This window comes from Neolamprologus brichardi, chromosome 14 (genome assembly GCF_056152115.1).
Source record: "Neolamprologus brichardi isolate AB-2024 chromosome 14, ASM5615211v1, whole genome shotgun sequence".
NCBI classification, from domain to species: domain Eukaryota; kingdom Metazoa; phylum Chordata; class Actinopteri; order Cichliformes; family Cichlidae; genus Neolamprologus; species Neolamprologus brichardi.
In genome coordinates this window covers 25,410,426-25,419,421 of record NC_142117.1, presented here as the reverse complement: position 1 = coordinate 25,419,421, position 8,996 = coordinate 25,410,426, and the positions used below count along the sequence as shown (strand labels likewise).

General features: G+C 37.9%; 1 pseudogene; it reads right to left on the bottom strand.

The window, feature by feature from the left end:
• Positions 1 to 289: 289 nt before the first annotated feature.
• Positions 290 to 8,948, bottom strand: LOC102781277 (extracellular calcium-sensing receptor-like; annotated as a pseudogene).
• Between the last annotated feature and the right edge of the window lie 48 nt (positions 8,949 to 8,996).

Below are 8,996 nucleotides of genomic sequence, written 5' to 3'. Positions count from 1 at the left end.
ACAGAATAATACATACTCTTACTAATTTTATCTGCAGTGGCATGTCATTCAAATAACAAACTTCCAGAGTTTGACAGAACAAAATAAAAGCACGTCATGATGAATGTGTGAATGACTCAATAACCTTTAGCTATCAGTCACTTATGTATGTTTTTTTTTTTGTTTGAGTAAATTACAAAGTAAGTAATGAAAATGCATCAGAAAGAAGAAGCAGTTTCTATAAAGCCAGTATCAATTGGAGTATATCCTGCTGGCAGCTTATTTATATTCTGACAAGATGATGACCCAATTATGTAAAAATAATAATAACATTAAAATTCCATTTTACTGCATTCAGTTTTGAAAGTGACTATGGTGCCTTCTTCCCCATAATATGTTTTTTTGTATTCTTTTCTGGTTTCAGTAAGATTATATAACATTTGGGTATGAAGATGCAAATTAGCAGTCCAAAACTGGAAGCAAGTATAGCAAATATTTCTACAGCAACACTGAACTTCCCAGGGGAGCTGACATATGCTGGGATAAATGTAATCCATACTGCACAGAATATCAACATGCTGAAAGTGATAAACTTGGCCTCATTGAAATTATCGGGTAGTTTTCGAGCTAAAAATGCAAAAATAAAACATAAAATAGCCAGAAGTCCTATATAACCAAGCACAGCCCAAAAGCCTACAGCTGAGCCTAGAGCACACTCTAAGGTGATTTTATCTTTGATTTCCTTAAAATTCTTAAACGGAAAAGGAGGAGAAGTTGTTAACCAGATGATACAAATATTAACTTGTATGAGAGTGAATGCTGTAACACAGAGTCTCTGTTGTGTCTGCCCAAACCATTTTTTAACATTACTACCTGGACGTGTAGCTCTGAAGGCCATTAAAACAACTATTGTTTTTCCCAGAAGACAAGAGATACAGAGGACAAAGGTGATGCCAAATGCTACATGACGGAGCATACAGGACCAATCAGATGGCTGACCAATGAAGGTCAGAGAACACAGGAAGCACAGAATTAGAGAGAAGAGCAGCAGGAAGCTCAGTTCAGAGTTGTTTGCCCTGACAATAGGAGTTTTCCTGTACTTGAAGAAAATGAGTATCACACTAATTGTCATGCATGCCCCAAATAAAGATGCTGCAGTAAGCAGAGCTCCCATAATTTCTTCATATGACAGAAACACTGCTTCCTTCTTTATACAAGCATCTCTTCTTTCATTTGACCAAAACTCAGGTAGACATCTCACACAGGTGGCAGAATCTGGAAATTAATATTGATGCAGATGTTACACTTTATGAATACAATTGTTTATGCCTCTGCTATGATATATTCTACTGGTGTTGAATTAGAAGTGCATAAACAACACTATTATTGAATGGCTGGCACACTGTTTTGTGATCAAATAACGATTTAAAGATATAACTTCTAGAGCATTCATCAGAGTTTATGAATGTGGTATACTTGTCCCTTGCATTTTAGAAGCAATGTGCAAATAATTCTAAATATTTAATAGCGAGCACAAAGGCAGAAAGATACACAATTTTACATAGGCCAAATATACGTCCTGTTACAACAGTGGTTCCCAAAGTTTTTCTTTGCTAGGCACCCCTTTGTTTTACAAGAAAATCTTGCCCCCCCCCCCCCCCCCCAACCTAAACCCCACCCCCCGGCACAAATACATCTTCTAACCCAGTGGTTCCCAAACTTTTTTTGCTGGGCCCCCCTTGTTTTACAAGAAAAATGTTCGCGCCCCCCCTCGCGCGCGCGCGCACGCACGCAAGAACACATCCCCCAACCACACACACCCATATTTTGCTCCATTGCGGTTTATTTCACACCTCAAACATTTAGTAAACAATTAAGCATATACAAGTAATATGCAGGTAGCAAGAAAATAAACTAATAAAGTCTTTTATGCTACGTCGGCACCTACACGGGTATTTTTAAAAACGCAGCTGTTTCGTCCACACATAAACAGCGTTTCGAATCACCGAGAATGGAGATTTTTTAAAACTCCTTTTTTGCATTTATGTGTGGACAAGGAATATAGAGTTCGTCATGCAACGTCAAAGGTATGTGCCTTTTTTCACGTCACGCTGTGCGCCACGTTATTGTTTACATGAGATGAATTGCAGAATGGCAGATAGAGACGAAATACTGTTAATCTGACTATCTGCAGGTTTTACACGCTTACATATACATGCAGTTACTGTCCCTCCATTTAGAAAGGCAGAGGCATCACGGTGTAATTATTTTACATGTAGTTGTTTTTTTTTCCTGTGTAATAATATTCAACATTGCTATCAATACATTTTTCAAAAAATCCCTCTGCAAAATGGGTTCAAAAACATAAACAACTGTTGGATGCTGTTTGTCCGTGATTTGAACCGGGGGAACAAATCGTGGCAGGATCAGCCTGATATTATTTGTATCCCACTGTAACTTTACTGTATAAAGAACTAACATCTCCAAAATGTCAGGAGTAGTTAGTCATTACAACAAGTGTTTGTGAACTAAAAATCAAGAATGTGGGATCCTGTTTGTCCGTGATTTAAACAGCCCAGCGCTGCTCCCGACAAAGGGAAAACCAATCCTGCAGGGAGACCTACCTCGGTACTTGTGCAGGTGAAATCAAAGGGAAGATGTGCTTCACCATATTTTCTAGTCTTTGGCTTAGAATGAAGTTGGTTTGGAAACATATTCAGCTATGCTTCATCTCCTGCTTTGCGTTTGTGTGGGCGCCCCGTGCTAGCAGTGTCCAAGCGTTGTTTTTTTTTTGTTTTTTTTTTCCCTTTTCATGCCGCGCCCCCCCTGCAATGGCTCTGCGCCCCCCCTAGGGGGCGGGCCCCACACTTTGGGAACGTCTGTTCTAACCACACACACCCATATTTTTTGTTTTCAAACTCAATTGCAGTTTATTTCACACCTCAAATATTTAGTAAACAAACAAATTAATTAAACTGCAATAAATTACAGGTAGCAATAAAATGAACTATTAACTCTTTTACGCTACCTCCACACATACATGGATATTTTGAAAACGCAGCTTTTTTATGCATTTATGCATGGAGCTTTTGTCCACAGGTAAACGACGTTTTGGATCACCGCAAACTGAGATTTTTAAAAACTCAGTTTTTGCGTTTATGTGTGGGCGAGGAATACAGAGTTCGTCACGCAACATCAAAGGTATGTGCCTTTTTTGACATCACGCTGTGCGCCACGTTATTGTTTACATGAGATGAATTTCTACAATGGCGAATAGAGACAAAATACTGTTAATGTTACTATCTGCAGTTTTTACACGCTTACATATACACACACAGTTACTGTCCCTCCATTTAGAAAGGCAGAGGCGTCAGAATGTAATTATTTTACGTGTAGTTGTTTTTCTTCCTGTGTAATACTGTTCAACATAGCTATTAATACATTTTTCAAAAAATGCCTCTATGCAAAATGGTTTTAAAAACATAAACAACTGTGGGATACTGTTTGTCCGTGATTTGGACAGCCCAGCGCATGCTCCCGACGCATGGGAAACAAATTCTGTCAGGGAGACCTACTTTCGCACTTGTGCAGGTGAAGCCAAAAGTAAGATATACTGCATCATATTTCCTAGTCTTTGGGTTGGGAAGTTGGTTTGGAAGCACATTTGGCGATGCTTCATCTCCTGCTTTGCGTTTCTGTGGGAGCCCTGTCAAAAACCTGTCCATTATGCTAGCAGTGTCCAAGTGTTCTTTTTAAAAAAAATTCATACCGCACCCCGGCTGCAATAACACTGCCCGTCTCCCCCCCCCGTCCCCGTCCCCCCGTCCCCCCGTCCCCCCCGTCCCCGTCCCCGTCCCCCCGTCCCCCCACATCCCCCACTTTGGGAACCTCTGTGTTACAGGATCAAACATGTCTCTCTCTTTCTACTAATACATCGTTTTCTATGGTAGCACTTTTTATTACAGCTTGGTCATTTGTAAGTCATTACCACTCAATTACTGGTGGTAGTTTCTGTGTAATAAGCAGAAACAGAACTACAAAATGCAAAACTGCTTTTCTGTTTAATAACATATTAGAGAGTCTTTAGAAACTTTTTCTTCAATTGATCTTTCTTAGTTAACTTCAGTAATTAATTCCTCCAAACCATCAACATGTCTTCCTGACTGCATTCATACAAGACTGCACAAAGAAGTCCTGCTATTAATTAATGTGTCAATCTTAAATATGATCAACCTATCTCTAATAATTTGCTATGTACCACAGGCCTTCAAGCTGCCAGTAGTTAAACCTTTGCTCAAAAAGCCATGACTTGACCCAGCAGTCTTAGCTAATTATAGGCCAATCTCCAACCTCCCTTTCTTTTCAAAAATTCTTGAAAGAGTAGTTGTCAAACAGCTAATTGATCATCTGCAGAGGAATGGCTTATTTGAAGAGTTTCAGTCAGGTTTCAAAGCTCATCACAGTAAAGAAACAGCTTTAGTGAAGGTTACAAATTCTCTTCTTATGGCCTCTGACAGTGGACTCATCTCTGTGCTTGTCCTGCTAGACCTTAGTGCAGCATTAGACATTGTTGAACATAATATTCTATTACAATGATCAGAGTGTGCTGTAAATATTACAGGTACTGCACTGCAGTGGTTTGTATCATATCTGTCTAATAGACTCCAATTTGTTCAAGTAAATGGAGAGTCCTCTTCACACAGTAAGGTCAATTATGGAGTTCCACAGGGTTCAATGCTAGGACCAATTCTGTTTAACTGCAGGGATGTCTTAAAGACATAAAGGCCTGGATAACTGAGGTTATTGTATTCAGCCCTGAAAATCAAAGAAATATTGTATCTAACCATTATTATTCTTACTCTGGATGGGCTTACCTTGGCCTCCAGTAATACTGTGAGGAAAACTGGAGTCATTTTTGACCAGGATATGTCCTTCAATGCACATATTAAACAAATATGTAGGACTGTTTTTTTCCATTTGTGCAGTATCTCTATAATTAGAAATATCCTGTCTCAGAGTCACACTGAAAAAACTAGTTCATGCATTTATTACCTCTAGGCCAGACTACTGTAATTGATTATTATCAGGATGTCCTAAAAACTCCCTGAATAGCATTCAGTTAATTCAAAATGCTGCAGCAAGAGTACTAACAGAGACTAGAAAGAGAGAGCATATTTCTCCCATATTGGCTTCCCTTTATTGGCTCTCTGTTAAAGAATTGAATTTAAATATTTTTATATACAAATTCTTGAATAATCAGGCCCCATCTTATCTTAATAACCTTATAGTACCATACCAACCCATTAGAACACTTTGCTCTCACACTGCAGGCTTACTTGTTTTTCCTAGATTAATTAAAAATAGAATGGGAGGGAGAGTATTCAGTTTTCAGGCCCCTGAAACCAGCTTCCAGTTTGGATTCAGGAGACAGACACTATCTCTACACAAAGATTAAGCTTAAAACTTTCCTTTTTGCATATAGTTAGGGCTGGATCTCGTGACCTTGAGTCCTCAGTTACCTATGCTGAAATAGGTGTAGGCTGCTTGGGGATTCCAATGATGCATTGAGTAGTTCTTCTTCAGTTACCTTTCTCACTCCCTATGTGTTAATAGACCTCTCTACATTGAATCATACGTGTTATTAATCTCTGGCTCTTCTCCACAACTTGTCTTTTATCCTGTCTTCCTTCTCTCACCCCAACCGCCCCTCCCTGAGCCTGGTTCTTCCAGAGGTTTCTTCCTGTTAAAAAGGTGGTTTTCCTTCCCACTGTCGCCAAAGTGCTTGTTCATAGGGGGTCATGTGATTGTTGGGGTTTTTCTCTGTATGCATTGTTCTAGGGTCTACCTTATAATGTAAAGTGGCTTGAGATTACTATTGTTTTGATTTGGCATTGAATTGAATTGAAAAACGCAAAAGGTGTTTCCTGGTAGTTATTACTATTCTTTAAGTGTGATTATTAATATGTTATTAGATAGAAACAGGCAGTTTTGCATTTTGCAGCTCTGTTTCCTGATTATTACACAAACACTCAAACAGTAATTGAGTGCTAATAAATTAGAAAGTACCATATTATTACATTCTTGTTTCTGCCTTGTTACCCTACTATTTCCACTTTTCCGCTGTAGTTCCACATTATTACCCCTAGATTTTGGGACTTATTATCCATTTACATAAATTTCAGCATTTTATTATTATATTATGCTACCATGATATTACTTCGCTATTCAGTGGTTATCACTTTATAAGTGAGCTGTAATAACAAATGCAAACATATATACTATTCTGTGGCAATGTGTTAAATTTTTTTAATATTTCAATCAGGCAATCTAGATGGAGATTATCTCTGCATAAAAACATTCATCAAAATGATTAAATAGTTCTCGTATGGCATTCCTACATACAGAACTTTGCTTTGCAATGCACCAAAGTTAGAATGAAATATCACCGCACCTGTAACGTTGCTGATTTGTCCCTCTGCACATCTTATACAGTCATAGCAGCAAACAGGCCTTCCTTTCTGGAGAACTTTACGTGTTCCTGGGGGACATTTCTCATTGCAAACTGACAAAGGCACCTGCATGATCAAGAACATTTAACCGTGTATAGACACTGAGAAAAAAAAATGTGTCTATGGTGTTCTATGTCAAACGATTTCTTAATTTTGAAGCATTAAAACCAAAATAAACAATTTAAGTACATATACATACAATAAAAAAAGGAATTGTATGATAGCTTACCTGCATTGAGTTTCTTGCCCAAATTAAAGACTTGTTTTGCAGTTTTAGCTGTTTCTCTGTAGTTAATGATATATCATAAAGACCAACAATGACAAACTCCACAACGCCGTTTTCTCTTGGCTGCCAGTTTATAATATCATACTTTGCTGCTGGATCTCCATTCTCATTAAAATAAACTTCATCTCCTTCCTTAGTTGTGAAATGGATCTTTCGTATGTGTTGCAGAACCTAAGAAATATGTCATAATTCAATTCATAGCATGAAAAAGATATTACACACCTACTGACTGAAAAATATGCAAGAATCAATTTTTAATTAAAAATCTTACTGTGAACACTGTCATGTAAATTAGCAAAAAGCTCACCATAAATGGATCTAGCTGCAAATTTCTGTTACATGTTTTATTACAGCTGAGGATATTGTGAAGTGCATGGGCCACTGCATACACTCCTTTGTAGACATTGTTAAAGATAGGCATGAGAGACATGTCAATGAAGTTATTTTGAACTCCAGTCATATCTTCATGTCCAGTACACTCTCTCTGAATGTCTGCTGATGACTTCAACTCCTTGAATTTACAACTAAATGTTGTCTCCCAGAACTCAGTAAACAAATCATTATTAGATGGATTAATTGGCTTCTTATTCAGTATGAACTCTCTCAGGCCAGTGACATGTGCTTTGGGAATGGAAACACCAATGGCACCATCCAGTATGTGATGCATATCCATTTCTGCTGTTTGTGAATCAAATATCCAAGACTCACTGCCTACCCACTGGTACCCAGACAAGTTATGGTAAGAAAACTCGGGTAGCAGCACATTAAAATCTGCGCGGGCAAGGAATGCAACAATCACCTTGGAGGTTGAAGCCTTTATAATTTCAATTATCTTTTGTATTTTCACATATGGATCTGTCCTAAAAAAAGATACAGAATACTCCAGACAGATGCCCAGCTGCTGTGCAGTTTCTGTGAATGTGGCCATGCCATTATTTCCATAATCGTTATTGGATCTGATAGCTCCAACCCAAGTCCATCCAAAATACTTGACCAAATGGGCCAGGGCTCTGCTCTGGTAGTAGTCACTGGGTATTGTTCTGAGGAAGGATGGGTACTTGGTTTTGTCACTGAGACAAGCACATGTGGCAAAGTGACTGATCTAGAATTAAAAATAAAAACTTATAAATGAAAAAGACACAGAATGAGAAAAAATGAAACGGTTAAAAATACAACATTCAAATTTAATGTAAAATTACAAAAAGAACAATTCTACTCGGTACTTGTACATAAGATGCACCAGGCAAACTGACTGAACAGTAGAGCATCCCAACCAGTTGGCAGTATAATAGGTTATGACATCTGAATCAGAATACTTCATTAATCCCTAAAGAAATTATGTTGTTACAGCTGCTTCAAGACATTGTATATTATATTGTATTGTATCATTTAACTAAATTAAATAATACATTATAACACACCGTGTACAAAATAGCAGAAATATAATATATATATATATATATAAAATACCCACCACTGGAATAAAAAAAGGTCCAATGACAGTAGCTACTGCTACGGTTGTAGAAGAAGATGTTGTTCCTATTATGGCCTGCACATGTGCAGGTCTGGTACATGATGTCTTGGATGGTACAGACACATTTTCATTACCATTAGCCAAAGCTAGTGTAACTCTTACACTTCTGGCAACAGATCCACAATTATCATAGATTTTATAGCCCACAGAGATTCCTGGCAGTAGGTCTGTACTATTATTAATCTCCTCAATGGCAAAAAGCATAGCCTGGGCAAACTGCAAATCTCTGAAATTTAAACTTAATTGAGACAATTATGATTAATTTGCATTGCATTGTGTTCCTTAAAACAGACACAAATAATCTGGATAAATCTCAAAATATAAAAAAAGCATTTCAAATTAACGCATTCAATGGAAGGAAATGAAATAACTGAGAAAATCAAAATACATTTTACTCCTCTTTTGATAGCCAACAGATTCTTTAAATGTAAATTAATTTGTATTGTGTCATTTACCTGATACATTGTAGTGGCAGAGGTTGGTTCATGTAGGACTCTCTTCTGTCTTTCCAGCTTGTGTGAAAAGAGAAGATAGCACCCAATATAATATCCCCATTCTTAGATAGCAGTAGGTTCTCAGGATCTCCTCTCTGCCTGCACACTGGCTCCTCAGCATGAGAGACAGATGCCACCAACAACAGATGCAGAAATGTCCATCCCTGCTCTGGCAATCTGTGTGTCGATGTCAT